This window comes from Dendrobates tinctorius, unplaced genomic scaffold, assembly GCF_039654945.1.
Source record: "Dendrobates tinctorius isolate UK_male_01 unplaced genomic scaffold, ASM3965494v1 ptg000295l, whole genome shotgun sequence".
Lineage (NCBI taxonomy): Eukaryota > Metazoa > Chordata > Amphibia > Anura > Dendrobatidae > Dendrobates > Dendrobates tinctorius.
Window position 1 is genome coordinate 2,037,544 of NW_027361962.1, and position 20,807 is coordinate 2,058,350.

Here is a 20,807-nt window from a genome sequence, read left to right on the forward strand (position 1 = left end):
GGTTCAGCCTTCCACAGCAGTGCCAGATTCTCATGTGGCCCCTTGGGAAAATTAATTGCCCACCCCTGGCCTATAGCATGTGCTCACATACTGCGCTGCTATCTCCACTGCGCTCTCTTCCTCTCCCAGCAGGATCTATGTTTTCTCTTCCTCCTTCATGGAGCTGAAATCTGGGAAGAGATCGGAGAGTCTCCTGAAGTGAGTGTCCCTCACTGCTGAGTATTTGGTGCAGTGTAGCAGGAATCCCCACAGCCTGCAGTCAGCAGTGGAGACAGGACCCTCACAGCTGCTCCCTCCCCTCTACAGCCTCACAGCTATCAGCCTGCGGGGTCACATGGGAGGGGCGGGGCTACAGGGAGGGGCGGGGCCAGAGTCAGCCAGGAAGAAGGAACAAGAGAGACGGAAGACGAGAGACAGGAGGTAAGAGAGAGACAGGAGTGAAGAGAGAGAGAGACGGGAGGTAAATCTCTGAATGTCGGAGGGATTGTGCTCTGTGATATCACATCTATTACATTAAGGGTATGTGTACACGTTGCAGATTTGCCAGCAGTATTTTCTGCACAGAATCTGCACCTCTTGGCAGAAAACGCAGGTAAAAATCCGCGGGTTTTTCATGCGTTTTTATCATGCGGATTTGTATGCTTTTTTGTATGCTAAATAAAGATATGTTATTTAACAGAAAAAAAAAAAAAAGATTTGTGATATCATTTCTGGTCCAACCTCCTCTATTACATTTGTCCAACCCACACTCCATTACACACACAGATAGATAGATAGATAGATAGATATTAATAGATCTATCTATGTATAGATCTATCTATCTCATTCCCTCTATCTATAGATAGATAAATGTGGGATAGATAGATCTATCCATATATCTATAGATACAGTCATGGCCAAAAGTATTGACACCCCTGCAATTCTGTCAGATAATACTCAGTTTCTTCCTGAAAATGATTGCAAACACAAATTCTTTGGTATTATCTTCATTTAATTTGTCTTAAATGAAAAAACACAAAAAGAACTGTCCTAAAGCCAAATTGGATATAATTCCACACCAAACTTAAAAAAGAGGGTGGACAAAAGTATTGGCACTGTTCGAAAAATCATGTGATGCTTCTCTAATTTGTGTAATTAACAGCACCTGTAACTTACCTGTGGCACCTAACAGGTGTTGGCAATAACTAAATCACACTTGCAGCCAGTTAACATGGATTAAAGTTGACTCAACCTCTGTCCTCTGTCCTTGTGTGTACCACATTGAGCATGGAGAAAAGAAAGAAGACCAAAGAACTGTCTGAGGACTTGAGAAACCAAATTGTGAGGAAGCATGAGCAATCTCAAGGCTACAAGTCCATCTCCAAAGACCTTAATGTTCCTGTGTCTACCGTGTGCAGTGTCATCAAGAAGTGTAAAGCCCATGGCACTGTAGCTAACCTCCCTAGATGTGGCCGGAAAAGAAAAATTGACAAGAGATTTCAACGCAAGATTGTGCGGATGTTGGATAAAGAACCTCCACTAACATCCAAACAAGTTCAAGCTGCCCTGCAGTCCGAGGGTACAACGGTGTCAACCCGTACTATCCGTCGGCATCTGAATGAAAGGGGACTGTATGGTAGGAGACCCAGGAAGACTCCACTTCTTACCCCGAGACATAAAAAAGCCAGGCTGGAGTTTGCCAAAATTTACCTGAAAAAGCCTAAAACATTTTGGAAGAATGTTCTCTGGTCAGATGAGACAAAAGTAGAGCTTTTAGGGCAAAAGCATCAACATAGAGTTTACAGGAGAAAAAAGAGGCATTCAAAGAAAAGTACACGGTCCCTACAGTCAAACATGGCGGAAGTTCCCTGATGTTTTGGGGTTGCTTTGCTGCCTCTGGCACTGGACTGCTTGACCGTGTGCATGGCATTATGAAGTCAGAAGACTACCAACAAATTTTGCAGCATAATTTAGAGCCCAGTGTGAGAAAGCTGGGTCTACCTCAGAGGTCATGGGTCTTGCAGCAGGACAATAACCCAAAACACACTTCAAAAAGCACTAGAAAATGGTTTGAGAGGAAGCACTAGAGACTTCTAAGGTGGCCAGCAATGAATCCAGACCTGAATCCCATAGAACACTTGTGGAGAGATCTAAAAATGGCAGTTTGGAGAAGGCACCCTTCAAATATCAGGGACCTGGAGTAGTTTGCCAAAGAAGAATGGTCTAAAATTCCAGCAGAGCATTGTAAGAAACTCATTAATGGTTACCGGAAGCGGTTGGTCGCAGTTATTTTGGCTAAAGGTTGTGCAATCAAGTATTAGGCTGAGGGTGCCAATACTTTTGTCTGGCCCATTTTTGGAGTTTTGTGTGAAATGATCAATGTTTTGCTTTTTGCTTCATTCTATTTTGTGTTTTTTCATTTAAGACAAATTAAATGAAGATAATAATACCAAAGAATTTGTGTTTGCAATCATTTTCAGGAAGAAACTGAATATTATCTGACAGAATTGCAGGGGTGTCAATACTTTTGGCCATGACTGTATATCTATGGATAAATGTACATAGATATATGGATAGATAGATATATGCATAGATATATCTATGTATCTATACATATATCTATCTATCGATATATCTATCGATAGATATATCTATCGATAGAAATATCTGTATCTATCGATAGATATATCTATCTTTTGATATATCCATGGATATAGATAGATGTAAAATCGCAAGGCCGATGTTTATTAATGAACAATATGTGTAATTTTGAAAAAAAAAACGGGAAAAAAATGACGTGGGCTCCTGCACAACTTTCTGCTCCAGAGAGGAAGAGCTGACGGCCGGGGACAATATTTGTAGCCTGGGAAGGGGGTAATACCCATGGCCCCTTCCCAGGCTATGAATATCAGCCTGCAGCTGTCTGCATAGCCTTTACTGGCTATTAAAACAAGGGAACCCCCCAAAAAAGACATGGGGTCCCCCTATGTTTTATAGCCAGAAAGGCTACGCAGACAGCTGCGGGCTGATATTCATAGCCTGGGAAGGGCCATAGTTATTGCCCCCCTGGCTACAAATACCAGCCTGCAGCCGCCCCAGAAATGGCGCATCTGTGCAATGCTCCCATTCTGGCACTTAGCCTCTCTCATCCCACTGCCGTGTAGTGGTGGCATATGGGGTAATAAAGGGTTAATGTCATCTTGCTATTGTAAGGTGACATTAAGCCAGGCTAATAATGGAGAGGCATCAATAAGACGCCTATCCATTATTAATCTTATAGTATCAAAGGGTTAAAAAAAGGACACACACATAAGAATAAAGTATTTTAATTAAATAAAACACATTTTTTCAATATTTTTATTACACGCCTAAATCCAAGTAAAGCCATCATCTCCTGTAACAAAAAATTAAAGAAACAAACCAACAGTATACTCCCTGTCCGATGCAGTCCCTCTTTAATAACGATTGTCCCACGATGATCTCCCCTATAGAGCGGTCACATCAGCAGAAAAAAAAAAATAAAAAACGAAGCAAAAAATAATCATTTATTATCATACCGCCTAACAAAAAGCGCAATAACGCGCGATCAAAAAGACGCATATAAATATCAATGGTACCACTGAAAACGTCATATTGTCCTGCAAAAAACGAGCCACCACACAGCATCATTAGCGAAAAAATAAAAAAGTTTTAGCCCGCAGAATAAAGCGATGCAAAAATAATTATTTTTTCATATAAAATTGTTTTCATTGCATAAAAGTACCAAAACATAAAAAAAGACATAAATGAGGTATCGCTGTAACCGTACTGACCCGAGGAATAAAACCACCTTATCAATTTTACCGCACGCGGAACGGTGTAAACGCACCCCCCAAAAGAAATTCATGAAACGCTGGTTTTTTGTTCATTCTGCATCCCAAAAATCGGAATAAAAAGTGATGAAAAGATGTCACGTGCCCGAAAATGATACCAATAGAAACGTCAACTCGTCCCACAAAAAATAAGACCTCACATGACTCAGTGGGTCAAAATATGTAAAAATTATATCTCTCAAAATGTGGTGATGCATAAACTATTTTTACAATAAAAAGCGTCTTTTAGCGTATGACAGCTGCCAAAAATTAAAACCCGCCATATACAGTAAATCAAACCCCCCGTTATAACCCCCTTAGTTAGGGGAAAATAAAATTAAAAAAAAATTATTTATTTCCATTTTCCCATTAGGGCTAGGGTTAGGGCTAGGGTTAGGGGTGTATTGGGGTTAGGGTTGGAGTTAGAATTGAGGGGTTTCCACTGTTTTGGCACATCAGGGGCTCTCCAAACGCGACATGGCGTCCGATCTCAATTCCAGCCAAAAAAGTTAAATGGCGCTGCTTCCCTTCCGAGCTCTGCCATGTGCCCAAATAGTGGTTTACCCCCATATATGGGGTATCAGCGTACTCAGGACAAATTGCACAATAACTTTTATGGTCCTGTTACTCTTGGGAAAATAAAAATTGGGGGTGAAAAGATCATTTTTGTGGAAAAAAATATGATTTTTTTTAATTGTACGGCTGTATGTTATAAACTTCTGTGAAGCCCTTGGGGGTTCAAAGTGCTCACTACATATCTAGATAAATTCCTTGGGGGGGATCTAGTTTCCAAAATGGGGTCACTTGTGGGGGGTTTCCACTCTTTAGGCACATCAGGGGCTCTCCAAACGAGGCATGGCCTCCAATCTGAATTCTAGCCAATTTTGCAGTGAAAAAGTCAAACGGCGCTCCTTCCCTTCTGAGCTCTGCCATGTGCCCAAACAGTGGTTCTCCCCACATATCAGGTATCAGCGTACTCGGGACAAACTGCACAATAACTTTTCCAATCCAATTTTTCCTGATACCCTAGGTAAAATAAAAAAAATTGAACCTGAAGTAATTTTTTTTGTGAAAAAAAGTTAAATGTTCATTTTTTTTTAAACATTCAAAATATTCCTGTGAAGCATCTGAAGGATTAATAAACTTCTTGAATCTGGTTTTGAGCACCTTGAGGGGTGCAGTTTTTAGAATGGTGTCACTTTTGGGTATTTTCTATCATATAGACCTCTCAAAGTGACTTCAAATGTGATGTGGTCCGTAAAAACAAAATGGTGTTGTAAAAATGAGAAATCGCTGGTCAAATTTTAACCTTTATAACTTCCTAACAAGAAAAAAAATTTGGTTCCCAAATTGTGCTGATGTAACGTAAACATGTGGGAAATGTTACTTATTAAGTTTTTTGAGTGCCGTATCTCTGTGATTTAAGAGCATAAAAATTCAAAGTTGGAAAATTGCGAAATTTTCAAAATTTTCGCCAAATTTCCATTTTTTCACAAATAAACGCAAGCTATATGAATTAAATTTTACCACTACCATGAAGTACAATATGTAACGAGAAAACAATGTCAGAATCACAGGGATCCATGGAAGCGTTCCAGAGTTATTACCTCATGAAGGGACAGTGGTCAGAATTGTAAAAATTGGCCAGGGAATTAACATGCAAACCACCCTTGGGAGTAAAGGGGTCAAGCAAATCTTAGCCCACGCCCCGGCCACATCCATTTCGCAACTAGTCACACCCATGTCCACAGCCAACTGCACCCATTTAGCACTGCTGATCACATTGGTACTGAGGGCACAGTGGCTGGCATTATGGGCACACTTACTGGCACTAAGGAAGAGAGAAAACAGAGAGAGAAAAAAAAACAGAGAGAGAAAGAAAGGAGAGCGAGAGAGAAAGAAAGAACAGAGAGAAAGAAAGAAAGAACAGAGAGAAAAAGAAACAAGTAAAGAAAAGAAAGAACAGAGAGAAAGAGAGGAAAGAAAAAGAAAGGGGAAAGAAAGTACAGAGAGAGAGAGAAAGAAAAAAGAAAGATTAGAGAGAAAGAAAGAACAGAGAGAGAGAAAGAAACTGAGGGAAAGACAGAACACAGAATGAGAAATAAAAAGAGAAAGAAATAAAGAAAGATTCTATAAAGGTACTATAGCAGCCTGGCTCCCATTGTAGTGCCCACCTGAGCTTCCTGATGCAGGACATATCATGATCCGCTCACATGGCCGGCATCCCCGATTCCAAGGCGATCCTGCTGTCTTCGCTGTCGGAGAAGGACATGGTGATGGAACTGAAGCATTCCTAGTTCCGTCACAATCTCCTCATGAAATTATCTCATTTCCGGTCAGCTTCCAGCATATCACTTCCGGTGGAACATCATGTGTGAGTTTTAAAATGCTCCTCGGGGCTCCGCCGTATACTCCTGTGTCCGTGGGAAAAGCCCGCTTTGTATGCTTCGTACACACTTGGCTCCGCTCCATACATCCCGTACACATATGGCTCCACTCCGTACACACACGGCTCCGCTCCGTACACCTCGTACACACGTGGCTCCTCTCCGTACACGCGGCTCCGTTCTGTACACCTCATACACACGCGGCTCCTCTCCGTACACCAAGTACACACGCGGCTCCGCTCCGTACACCAAGTACACACACGGCTCCGCTCCGTACACCAAGTACACACACGGCTCCTCCGTACACCCCGTACACACGGCTCCGCTCCATACACCTCGTACACATGCGGCTCCTCTCCGTACACCTCATACACATCCAGCTCCGCTCCGTACACCTCATACACACGCGGCTCCTCTCCATACACCTCATACACACGCGGCTTCGCTCCGTACACCAAGTACACACACAGCTCCGGTCTGTACACCTCGTACACACGCGGCTCCTCTCCGTACACCCAGTACACACGGCTCCGCTCCGTACACCTCGTACACACGTGGCTCCTCTCCGTACACCTCGTACACACACGGCTCTGCTCCGTACACCTCGTACACGCGGCTCCGTTCTGTACACCTCATACACATCCAGCTCCGCTCCGTACACCTCGTACACACGCGGCTCCGCTCCATACACCTCGTGCACACACGGCTCCGCTCCGTACACCTCGTACACACACGGCTCCGCTCCGTACACCTCGTACACGCGGCTCCATTCTGTACACCTCACACACATCCAGCTCCGCTCCGTACACCTCGTACACACGCGGCTCCGCTCCGTACACCTCGTACACACACGGCTCCGCTCCGTACACCTCGTACACACGGCTCCGCTCCGTACACCTCATACACACACAGCTCTGCTACATCTACCCTGTAAACCCCTTCTGACCCCACACATACTTACCTCATCCAGAATCCAGCACCATGACAACCAGCACAGCAGAGTCTGGCAGACACCAAGAGGCAGGGCTGTGTGCACAAGACCTGTGATGAGGTCACAGGAGAGGCGGAGTCAGGAGTCACATGATCAGGGGTCTGGACAAAGGCGCCTGATCATGTGACCCCTGACTCCTCCCCTCCTGTGACCTCATCACAGGTCCTGTGTATAGAGAAGAGAGCAGACAAGCGATGCTGTGAGTGGCTGCGGGGGGGGTCTAGGGCGAGGATGGGGTGCATGGCGGCTTATCTCCCTGCAGTGCGCCCAGAGGGCCGGCGGCAGGAACAACAGCCAGGCCAGTGGCCGCATCAGCTGGCAAGCCCGTGGCCCACATGACAGCGGCCCACATGACAGCGGCCCAGCGGAAAAATGCCCGGTTGGGCATATTACCAATCCGGGCCTGTGTGTGTAGGACTGACTACCTGGATATCCAGAAGACACATCTGGGAGCATGTATTAGATATGTGATGGGGTTGTCCACTACTAGGAAAACCCCTTTTTGATGTAAATGTTTGGCCCTGATAAAATAAAAATAGCTTATACTCACCTCCCTGTGCCAGTGCCATTCCTGTGGTGTCGGCACTCGCAGTCCCGTGGGCTGTGATGCGGTGGAATGACACGCGATGTCTGGCACCCAGTCATTGCTGGTGTCACTGTCCCCGCCTTCAGAAAAACTGAACATGAAAAGGAAGTCTGGGCTGCAGCTGATCTCTGACTATTTCTTCTTCTTCATGCTTAGTTTGAAGGTGGACAATTAATAAAATTTAAAGTATTAACGTCTTTAAAAGACATTATCATTTTGTTTTTAATGAAGTAAAATATGAAAACTAATTTAAAAATGCTTGGTATTTCCTCCGGTCAGCTCCGCCTATTTCTGCATGCGGCTTCATGTGGCCTGCGCACCCTATCTTTAGCATTGGGCACGCAGGCCATGCCGCAGTATTCGGACGCAGCCGCATGCGTCATTTTGACGGTGCGGCAACCCATGTAGAACGCATCACGTTGGAATTTTATGCGGGCGCCACATTGTCAAATTGATGCATGCGGCGGCATCCACATACTGCGGCAAATGTGAAACTAGCCTTACCGAGGACGTCCGGCAGCGCTGATTCTGTTAGTTGGTGCTGCTCACTGTATCGTAAGCTGGGGTTAGATACGTGGAGTGTAGCACGTGCGTGATTAGATACACTTAGAGAAACATTCTGGGATTAGATACAGAGCTAAGTGTAGTTTATCACATGATAGGATTGGATATTGAGCTCAGCGGCGTGTATCACACAGGATGGGGTTAGATACACAGTATCTAATGTATGTAAGATGTGATCCCGCTCCGTCCACTTCTATGGGAGCAGTGGTGTAATATGTTATACTCAGTAGCATAACTACTGGTGGGGGCTGTTGCCACGAGCCCTGCACTCTGAGGGGCCCACCTGGAGCTATTCTACTGTTAACTGTATTGGCGGGCGCTGATGCAGTTAACCTCTATGGCAGAGCATGGAGACAATCTCCCTGGCTGCAGCCGCTGTGAGGTCTGTTGGGCAGGGGGTGGAGCCAAGCTTTGGGCCCCCCAGCCCGCATCACAAATTCAACTGTATCAGCTAGATGCCGATACAGCTGAAAGCAATGATGAGTGAGGGAGCTGGATGCTCTCTCCCATCAATCCCCCTCTGCGTCTGCATCACTCCATAGCGTTCACTGTGCCACTTCTATGGGAGCAGTGGGATAATGTGTGACCGCGCTCTGTCCACTTTATTACTACTCCCATAGAAGTGGAAGGGGCGGGTCACACATTACACTGCTGATCACATAGAAATGGACGGAGCGGTGTCATTCATTATACTACTAATCCCTCGACCAAAACTGTGCCGCTAACTATAGACCTGTCTCTAATCTTCCCTTCATCTCTAAACTCCTGGAACGCCTTGTCCACTCCCGTCTTATCCGCTATCTCTCCGATAACTCTCTTCTCGAACCTCTCCAATCCGGTTTCCGCTCTTTACACTCCACTGAAACTGCTCTCACTAAAGTCTCTAATGATCTGCTAACAGCTAAATCAAATGGTCATTACTCCATGCTAATTCTCTTGGATCTCTCTGCAGCATTCAACACTGTGGATCATCAGCTCCTCCTCACTATGCTCCGTTCCATTGGCCTCAAGGACACCGTTCTCTCCTGGTTCTCCTCCTATCTCTCTGACCGCTCCTTTACTGTATCTTTTGCCGGTTCCTCCTCCTCTCACCTTCTCCTAACTGTTGGGGTTCCTCAAGGATCGGTTCTAGGCCCCCTCCTCTTCTCCTTGTACACTGCCCCTATTGGTCAAACAATCAGTAGATTTTGTTTCCAGTACCATCTCTATGCTGATGACACCCAATTATACGCTTTTTCTCCTGACATCACGCCAGCCTTTCTAGAAAACACCGGCGATTGTCTAAACGCTGTGTCTAACATCATGTCCTCACTATATCTGAAACTGAACCTGTCAAAGACTGAACTCCTTGTGTTTCCTCCCTCTACTAATGTACCTATACCCGACATTGCCATTTCTGTGTGTGGTTCCACCATTACTCCCCAGCAACAGGCCCGCTGTCTTGGGGTCATACTTGACTCCGAGCTTTCCTTTGCCCCCCACATTCGATCACTGGCTCGCTTTTGTCATCTGCACCTCAAAAACATTTCTAGAATTCGACCTTTTCTTACTTTTGACTCCGTAAAAACTCGTACTGTTTCTCTTATTCATTCTCGTCTCGACTATTGTAGCTCTCTTCTAATTGGTCTCCCTCTTACCAAACTCTCCCCTCTCCAATCTGTCTTGAATGCTGCAGCCAGGATCATATTCCTCACTAATCGTTACACCTATGCCTCGACCTTGTGCCAGTCATTACACTGGCTACCCATCCACTCCAGAATTCAATATAAACTTATTACCCTCACCCACAAAGCCTTCCATGGCTCAGCACCACCCTACATCTCCTCCCTTGTTTCCGTATACCACCCTACCCGCGCCCTCCGTTCTGCTGATGACCTGAGGTTAGCATCCTCAATAATCAGAACCTCCCACTCCCGTCTCCAAGACTTTACACGTGCTGCGCCAATTCTTTGGAATGCACTTCCCAGGTCAATACGATTAGTCCCCAATCCCTACAATTTTAAGCGTGCCCTGAAAACACATTTATTCAGACTGGCCTATCGCCTCTACACATTAACCTAATCTATCCCTGTGTGGCACAGCCAAAAGTTTTACCATAACCAGATTTCCCGCATCATGTTCCCACATGCTTTATGCATCCATTAGCCCTCTGTGTCCGTACTGTCACACACCTAACATTATGGCTGGTCCATACAATCAGGGCAACTGTTACCACCCACCTTTCGTGTCTACCTCTTTCCTCATAGACTGTAAGCTTGCGAGCAGGGCCCTCATTCCTCTTGGTATTTGTTATAATCTATGTGATTATTGTTATGCTGTAATGTCTATTGTCTGTACAAGTCCCCTCTGAAATGTAAAGTGCTGCGGAATATGTCGGCGCTATAGAAATAAAATGTATTATTATTATTAAGTGGATGGAGCGATGTCATACATTACACCACTGAATTCGTAGAAATGTTACCCTGCTCTGTGCACTTCTATGAGATCAGCAGTGTAATGCTTGACCCCCTTCTGTCCACTTCACTATATCCACGCCCCACAGTATAATGGCCTCATATAGTGCATCCTTGTATATGGCCCCCTCATCTAGGTATATAGTTCCCATCATGGTATAGGTCCCCCAAATATTCAATGCAAATAAAATAAATAAATGCTTCTACTTACCTTCCTCGAGCTCCCACGCAGCTCTGTGTTGTCTGTGTGCTCTAAACAGGTCAGCAGTGATTGCGGCTGACAAGCTGCGGTCACCGCTCGCCGCCGCAGATTCTCACCTCACCCCGGCAGCTCCTCTTCCCGACAGCTCCTGTCATCGCACGCACTGACGAATCCAGGTCGCAGCTAAAGGCCTGAAGAGTGGCCTCAATACAAGAGAAGTGGTCGTCATCCGGCCACAGTCTCTTATGCCCAGGGGCTGCCGTATGTGAAGTAACTGTCGTGCTCAGACTCTTACATACCCCCAAATGAAAATGGTAGCCCCCAGCGGTTAAAGTAAAAATTAATAAGCAAAAAACTTCTAAAGTGGTACTTTTAATTACAGTTGTGGCCAAAAGTATTAACACCCCTGCAATTTTGTCAGACAATACTCAATTTCTTCCTGAAAATGATTGCAAACACAAATTCTTTGGTATTATTATCTTCATTTAATTTGTCTTAAATGAAAAAACACAAAAAGAATTGTCCTAAAGCCAAATTGGATATAATTCCACACCAAACATAAAAAAGAGGGTGGACAAAAGTATTGGCACTGTTCGAAAAATCATGTGATGCTTCTCTAATTTGTGTAATTAACAGCACCTGTAACTTACCTGTGGCACCTAACAGGTGTTGGCAATAACTAAATCACACTTGCAGCCAGTTGACATGGATTAAAGTTGACTCAACCTCTGTCCTGTGTCCTTGTGTGCACCACATTGAGCATGGAGAAAAGAAAGAAGACCAAAGAACTGTCTGAGGACTTGAGAAACCAAATTGTGAGGAAGCATGACCAATCTCAAGGCTACAAGTCCATCTCCAAAGACCTGAATGTTCCTGTGTCTACCGTGCGCAGTGTCATCAAGAAGTTTAAAGCCCATGGCACTGTGGCTAACCTCCCTAGATGTGGACGGAAAAGAAAAATTGACAAGAGATTTCAACGCAAGATTGTGCGGATGTTGGATAAAGAACCTCAACTAACATCCAAACAAGTTCAGGCTGCCCTGCAGTCCGAGGGTACAACAGTGTCAACCCGTACTATCCGTTGGCGTCTGAATGCAAAGGGACTGTATGGTAGGAGACCCAGGAAGACCCCACTTCTTACCCAGAGACATAAAAAAGCCAGGCTGGAGTTTGCCAAAACTTACCTGAAAAAGCCTAAAACGTTTTGGAAGAATGTTCTCTGGTCAGATGAGACAAAAGTAGAGCTTTTTGGGCAAAGGCATCAACATAGAGTTTACAGGAGAAAAAAGAGGCATTCAAAGAATAAAACACGGTCCCTACAGTCAAACATGGTGGAGGTTCCCTGATGTTTTGGGGTTGCTTTGCTGCCTCTGGCACTGGACTGCTTGACCGTGTGCATGGCATTATGAAGACTGAAGACTACCAACAAATTTTGCAGGATAATGTAGGGCACAGTGTGAGAAAGCTGGGTTTCCTTCAGAGGTCATGGGTCTTCCAGCAGGACAGTGACCCAAAACACACTTCAAAAAGCACTAGAAAATGATTTGAGAGAAAGCACTTCTAAGGTGGCCAGCAATGAGTCCAGACCTGAATCCCATAGAACACCTGTGGAGAGATCTAAAAATGGCAGTTTGGAGAAGGCACCCTTCAAATATCAGGGACCTGGAGCAGTTTGCCAAAGAAGAATGGCCTAAAATTCCAGCAGAGCATTGTAAGAAACTCATTGATGGTTACCGGAAGCGGTTGGTCGCAGTTATTTTGGCTAAAGGTTGTGCAGCCAAGTATTAGGCTGAGGGTGCCAATACTTTTGTCTGGCCCATTTTTGGAGTTTTGTGTGAAGTGATTAATGTTTTGCTTTTTGCTTCATTCTCTTTTGTGTTTTTTCATTTAAGACAAATTAAATGAAGATAATAATACCAAAGAATTTGTGTTTGCAATCATTTTCAGGAAGAAACTGAGTATTATCTGACAAAATTGCAGGGGTGTCAATACTTTTGGCCACAACTGTATGTATTAAAAATAAATGATTAAATAATCAATAATTATTAATGCAACATTAAAAATCGAGGTACCTTCCCTTTAAATTATGTTTTGGATGCTTTTTTGTGCTGTCTGTGATTCCAGTCACCACTATATATGTTGGATGTCTAGCATTACTATATTTTATGCCTATTGATTATAGCTGGCAGCACTATATACTGTATATTATTATTAACGGTCTTCGGCTCAGTCTCGAGCCTTGGCGATTTGATGGATGAACGCTCTGTAGAAAGATCGATCTTGTGCAATTCTAGATAGGTCCACCAGGGTCTTCTCCGCCATTAACTTGATAGTTTGAAGCCATCAAGTTGTTGGTCTTCTTCTTCGCCTTCTTTCTTCTATTCTTACGACCATGATGTCCTTCTCCAGTGATTGCTCTCTTCGTATGATGTGTCCAAACTTTGGATACTGTATATACTTGTACCTTATTATTACTGGTATCATTTTCCTCTGACTTTTGCATCTTCTTTTTATTTATCGATACCTCATTCATATCCTCGTCATTCCTTCATACATGCCCATCTGCATTGTGCAATTCCTTGGGGCATCTAACTGCCCTGCTCATTTTTCCTTTTCTTGGGTTCTTAACCTTGTATGGCATTTCTTGCTCTATTTCATCCCTTATGTCATCATTTATTGGGCTGATATCTTTTTACCACTTTTCTTCAAAATCTCTAATTCTCATCTACCTATCTCTTTAGTTTTGACCGGTGTTTCCCAAATTCCAGTCCTTGCGGCCACACGGGTCATGTTTTCAGGATTTCCATAGAATTGCTCAGATGATGGAAGTATCATCAAGGCATCAGGAATTCTCTCTCCTGTGCAATGCTATGGAAATCCTGAAAACATGACCCGTGGGGGCCGTGAGGACTGGAGTTTGGGAAACACTGATTTAGACCATACTGAGTTGCATGTAAAAAAGGATGGACGGATTCCTCTAACATCCCATTTATATCTCAGGTGAACACCATTAAAAAAAAAAATTGCTTATGACCCAACTAAAAATTGTACCCCAAAAATACAAAATTTCCAAGTAAAACAGTTCTTATACGATGGAAAAATAAAAATGTCAGGGCATCCGAAATGTGAAGACAAAATAATGAAGGAAATCAGAATTTTCCTTCTGTCTGTGACTTTATTATATATTATTATTTTCACAGTTTTGAAATCCAGGCAAAAATCTGAAGAATAATCCACAATCCATAATGGAGAAAGGAGAAAGTGATGTGCGGAGAGATGAGTGGCGGTGCAAAGAGGAAGTTCTTACAGGTAACCGTCCTGATGAGGAGTCACCACGAAATAAATAAGAGAAGAGTCACATTCTCCTCATTCACCGGACCGGACAATTCTGGGATAGAAGTTTTTTGTTTTTTTCAGTTGTTTTGGGCCATAGATTCCCCCCACTCAGCTAAAATACAGTTTATATATGGCTGACAATGTGATGGCGCTATGTAGGATAACATCGGCTGTACGTCTACAATATGGATTTAAGAATAGATTGAGATGATAGATCATCGACGATGACACGTTACAAACATCGTTTAGTCTTTTTTTTATGATAACCATCGTGGCTTCAGGTTTAAAATGTAACCTATTTGATATACTGAACTGAGCAGAACTTCTAACATACTCATTTTCAGAAAATTTCCTCCTAGTTACAGCCAGGAGTAGATTATAAGAGAAAGCAGAATAATACCTGGGCTTATCCAGCCTTATATTTGCACCATTGCCATGACTTCCTAATGCACGACCATACAGCTTCTCCACACATCGAGGTATGCAATATATGGAAACCAATTATTCTTCATTATTCAAGAACAGTCCAGGCCACAGACATATAATTAGTGATTTAAATGACTAGTCATAAATGTAATAAATGTATAACACTTCATAAACATACACTGCTCAAAAAATAAAGGGAACACTTAAACAACAGAATATAACTCCAAGTAAATCAAACTTATGTGCTATCAAACTGTCCACTTAGGAAGCAACACTGATTGACAATCAATTTCACATGCTGTTGTGCAAATGGAATAGACAACAGATGGAAATTATTGGCAACCCGACGCCTAACATGGAATAGACAACAGATGGAAATTATTGGCAATTATCAAGACACCCTCAGTAAAGGAGTGGTTCTGCAGGTGGGGACCACAGACCACATCTCAGTACCAATGCTTTCTGGCTGATGTTTTGGTCACTTTTGAATGTTGGTTGTGACTTCACACTTGTGCTAGCATGAGACAGACTCTACAACCCACACAAGTGGCTCAGGTAGTGCAGCTCATTCAGGATGGCACATCAATGCGAGCTGTGGCAAGAAGGTTTGCTGTGTCTGTCAGCGTAGTGTCCAGAGGCTGGAGACGCTACCAGGAGACAGGCCAGTACACCAGGGGGCCGTAGGAGGGCAACAAACCAGCAGCATGTGGAAAACCTTTGTGCAAGGAGGAACAGTAGGAGAACTGCCAGAGCCCTGCAAAATGACCTCCAGCAGGCCACAAATGTGACTTCATGAGGATGGTCTGAGTGCCTGATGTCCACACATGGGGTTGTGCTCACAGCCCAACACTGTGCGGCCCTCCAAAGAAATGCCACCCCACACCATTATTTACCCACTGCCAAACCGGTCATGTTGAAGGATATGGAAGGCAGCAGATCGCTCTCCATGGCGTCTCCAGACTCTGTCACGTCTGTCACATGTGCTCAGTGTGAACCTGCTTTCATCTGTGAAGAGCACAGGGTGCCAGTGGCGAATTTGCCAATCCTGGTGTTCTGTGGCAAGTGCCAAGCGTCCCGCACGGTGTTGGGCTGTGAACGCAACCCCCATCTGTGGACGTCGGGCCCTCAGACCATCCTCATGGAGTCGGTTTCTAACCGTTTGTGCAGACACATGCACATTTGTGGTCTGCTGGAGGTCATTTTGCAGGGCTCTGGCAGTGATCCTCCTGTTCCTCCTTGCACAAAGGCGGAGGTATCGGTCCTGTTGCTGGGTTGTTGCCCTCCTGCGGCCCCCTCCACGTCTCCTGGTAGCACCTCCAGCCTCTGGACAGTTTGCTGACAGACACAGCAAACCTTCTTGCCACATCTTGCATTGATGTGCCATTCTGGATGAGCTGCACTACCTGAGCCACTTGTGTGGGTTGTAGAGTCCGTCTCATGCTACCACGAGTGTGAAAGCACAACCAACATTCAAAAGTGACCAAAACAGCAGCCAGAAAGCATTGGTACTGAGATGTGGTCTGTGGACCTCACCTGCAGAACTACTCCTTTATTGAGAGTGTCTTGATAATTGCCAATAATTTCCATCTGTTGTCTATTCCATGTTAGGCGTCGGGTTCCTGTTGCTGCACTGCGGGAATCCCGAGTCCTGCTCCCGGCGGTCTCCCATTCGTCCCCAGCGGAGGTTGCTCAGCAAACTCGTCGGTCTCGGCACTCTGCCCAGACCAGCTCTGTGGGTTTGCTTGCTGCTGCCACCTCTGGCACAGCTATGGCAATGCATGCTGCTCAGCAGCGAGTTTCTCCAGGGACTAAGTCCCCATGTCGGGCCACTGAGCATGCCCGTGGAGTGATCTCCCATTGGAGATCGAAGGTCACGTGCTCAGGTCCTGCGCGTGTTCGGATTGGCCCATCCGAGAAGCCAGGAGGGTCCCGGACGCGCGCGGCTATAAAAGGTTTGCATGGCCGCTCGGCCATGCGCTAGGATAGACTGTAATTTCAGACTATGAGGAGTGAGTGGTGTATTCACGTATGAATGTCTCTGGTGACTGACTCATTCTGAAACCCCTACCCTTGGTACGCATGTGTTGTGCAGCCTAGCCTGCTAGCGCCCAGGCTTAGGTGTAGGTAGGTCAGAGTCTGAGTCAGGCTTTAGGCATCATCAGTGACTCGGCACGCTTCAGTGCACGTGTTCCACACTCCATTGCCAGCGTCTATAGCGGCGTTCGTGGCAGCGATGCCGCGTGTTCAGAGGGCCTAGAGAGACTCTAACCCCGTGTCCTTGGGGTAGAGTTCTGTGGCCGCTTTCTGTGCGCGCTTTAGCCGAGTTCTGTGAGCTAAACAGGCCCCGGCATTTATGTTCAGCGGTAGTGCGGCTCTGTGAGTTAACAGAGTTCGCTCTTGTTCACACGGGGTGACGTAACCCACGTGTGACCGTTCCACACCGCTTTATACTTCCGCCATTACCTAGCAGCAGTATACCACCTCTGCACGGTGGACCCCGGGCTGCGAACGCACCTACTATTATTTTATAATTTGGTGCGTTCCGCCAGCCCTAACATTATCCTAGCGCCAGGGTCTGGCTAGTAATGGCGGACGAACAGCGACTGCTGCAGTACATCCGGTAGCTGCAGGGCAGGTTGGTGGCTCTCGAGCGTTCAGCCTCAGCTGCGGATGTTACTGCAGTCGCTGTTCAGACAGCCACAGAGGCTGTCTCCCATGTGACCACTGCCATCCCTGCCCCGACTTTGTCCCACCTCCCGCTGCCCGAGAAGTTCTCGGGTGATAGTGCCTCTTGTAGGGGTTTTGTGAGCCAGTGCTCGATACAGCTGGAGCTGCTGGCAGCACGATTCCCCTCTGAGCGGCCAAAGTGAGATTTATTGTTTCCCCTCTTGTCGGGTAGGGCTTTGGAGTGGGCCACACCGCTGTGGGAGCGTGGTGATCATGTGGTGCAGAATGCATCACGGTTCTTGGACACTCTGAAGCATGTCTTCCTTAGACCGCGAGTCACCCATGACACCGCGCTCCGGCTGCTGGCATTGTCACAGGGCTCGTGCATGGTCAGCCACTTTGCCGTCCAGTTCCGGACGCTGGCCTCGGAGTTAGAGTGGCCAGATAAGGTCCTCATTCCGGCATTCTGGAGAGGTTTGGCTGGCCATGTGAAGGACGCTCTGGCCACCAGGGAGATTCCTGCTACACTGGAGGAGCTTATCACCGTCTCCACCGGTATAGACCTTCGCTTTGCCGAGCGAAGGTTGGAGCGGTCCCAGTGTAGGCAGAGGTTTAGGTTGGCACCCAGTTTTGCTAAACCTCTGGAATCTCCCGATAGGGCGTCCGAGCGTCGGAGGGCTTCCTGCGAGGGATTCAGGCCCCGGCCCGCTCGAGCCCCTGTGATCTGTCGTGGTTGCCGGCAGTCCGGTCACTTTGCCAACCAGTGCCCACAGCGGCTGGGAAGACGCTCGCCCCTAGTGGCCGTAGGAGGCAGCTCACTAGAATCCGCTGCTTTTTCCTCCAAGTTGTCCTTTAAGGGGACACTTGGGTTTTGTTCTTCCACTCTGGCGGTGGAGGTTTGCGTGGATTCCGGAGAGAAGGGCAATTTTATGTCATCTGCCTTTGCTCAACGGCACGCGATACCACTGCTTATGATGTCCAAGCCACTCACCGTCAGAGTAGTGAATGGCACGACTCTGCCCTCATAGATTACCCACCAAACCGCTCTACTGTCACTCTCGGTGTCTCCATCTCATCAGGAGACAATATCCCTCCTCGTCATGCCCGAGGGTATCGACCAGGTCCTTCTAGGGGTCCCCTGGTTGCAGTATCACTCTCCCCATATAGAGTGGTCCTCGGGGAGAAATCTTCGTTGGAGTAAGTCATGTGAGGGTAGATGTCTGAGGGAATGCGTCCAGGTTGCCTCCACCGAGGTCCCCGCAGATCTTTCCTCGCTTCCCAAACACTATCGACAGTATGCGGATGTGTTCTCCAAAAAGGCGGCGGAGACACTTCCACCGCATCGCAACAATGACTGTCCTATTGACCTCTTGCCTGGTGCTGAGCCTCCCCGGGGTCGAGTCTATCCCCTATCTCTCCCGGAGACAGAGGCCATGTCTCAATATATCAGGGAGAATCAGGCAAGAGGATTCATTAGGAAGTCAGTGTCACCAGCGGGGGTGGGATTCTTCTTCGTCCAGAAGAAGAGTGGGGAACTACGTCCTTGCATCAATTACAGGGGTCTTAACGCCATCACCGTTAAGAATAAGTATCCTCTATCCCTGATATCGGAGCTGTTTGATTCGCATCCGTGATGGGGACAAATGGAAGACGGCATTTAACACCAGAGACTGGCACTATGAATATCTGTATTGCCCCAGCCGTCTTCCAAGACTTTGTGAACGATATCTTCCGGGATATGCTTACCACCTCGGTTATAGTCTGTCTGGATGATATTCTCATTTACTCTCCAGATATTGACTCCGACCGGAGAGATGTTTGCAAAGTTTTCGACCTCCTGCGGGCAAACTCCCTCTATGCCAAGTTGGAGAAGTGTGTGTTTGAGCAGGAGTCCTTGCCTTTCTTGGGCTATATCATCTCTACCCAGGGTTTGGCCATGGATCCTGCCAAGCTACAGGCGGTGATGGATTGGCAGGAACCCCATTCTCTCAAAGCGGTGCAGCGCTTTATGGGGTTCATAAATTACTATCGCCAATTCATTCCCCACTTCTCAACTTTGGTAGCGCCCTTGGTAGCCCTCACCAAGAAGGGTGCAAACCCCAAGTTGTGGTCAGAACCTGTCTCCAAGGCCTTCTCCTCTATTAAAACCCATTTCGCTAGCGCTCCCATTCTACATCACCCCGTTGTGGATAAACCCTTCATTCTGGAGGTGGATGCCTTTTCCGTCGGTGCTGGAGCGGTCCTGTTCCAGAACGACTTGCAAGGTCGGAAGCACCCATGCTTCTTCTTCTCCAAGAACTTCACTCCGGCGGAGAGGAATTATTCCATCGGGGACAGGGAGTTGCTAGCAATGAAGTTGGCCTTTTCAGAGTGGAGACACCTCCTGGAGGGGGCCCACCACCCTTTTCAGGTGTTCACCGACCACAAGAATTTGGTCTATTTGCAAACAGCCCAGCGGCTGAATTCTCGCCAGGCCAGATGATCCTTGTTCTTCTCCCGATTCCACTTCACCTTGCATTTTCTCTCCGGGGAGAAGAACGTCCGAGCCGATGCTCACTCCCGCTCCGTGGTGTCATCGGAGGAGGAGGAGCCTCGGCTGATAGTCCCATCTGAGAGCCTGAGGACCGTGGCTCCGGTCGCCCTCGAGTCTGTACCTCCGGGCAAGACTTTTGTCCCTGCTCATCTGCGACCGGAGGTCCTCTCTTGGGCTCATTCGTCCAGGGTGGGTGGACATTTTGGGACCAAACGGACCTCTGAGCTTCTGGCGAGGACATACTGGTGGCCAGATATGACCCGTAACGTCAGGGACTAAAGTCTCTTGCTCCCAGAATTGGTCCTCTCGGCAGTGGCCCACTGGGTTACTCTATCCCCTGCCGGTAGAGGACAGGCCCTGGGAGATGGTCAGTATGGATTTTGTGGTGGGTCTGCCCAAGTCCAGTGGCAGCACCATCATTTGGGTGGTGACCGATCAGTTCTCCAAGATGGTGCATCTGGTGCCACTCTCGCGGCTACCTTCTGCACGAGGACTGGCAGCGTTGTTTATTAAACATGTCTTCCGCCTGCACGGCAAACCGGATAAGATTGTCAGCGACCGGGGTCCTCAGTTTGCGTCTCGGTTCTGGAGAGAGCTCTGTTCTCTGCTCAGCATCGAGCTAAATCTCTCCTCGGCCTATCATCCTGAGACGAACGGGTTGGTTGAGAGAGCCAACCAGACCCTGGCGACATATCTGCGACATTTTGTCTCGGCCAGGCAGGATGACTGGGCATCCTTGCTGCCGTGGGCGGAGTTCGGTTTGAACAACGCTGTGGCCGACTCCACCGGTCAGACCCCATTCCTCTTAAATTACGGCCAGCATCCGCGTGCC

General features: G+C 46.7%; 1 protein-coding gene across 1 annotated transcript in view; it reads left to right on the forward strand.

The window, feature by feature from the left end:
• Positions 1-403: 403 nt before the first annotated feature.
• The window catches only part of LOC141073047 (uncharacterized), a 44,741-nt gene continuing 24,337 nt past the window's right edge, over positions 404-20,807 (forward strand). The window contains exons 1-2 of the mRNA XM_073560366.1: positions 404-420; positions 14,214-14,322. The gene's annotated coding sequence lies outside the window, so the exon portion shown is untranslated. The remainder of the gene's footprint in view (positions 421-14,213; positions 14,323-20,807) is intronic.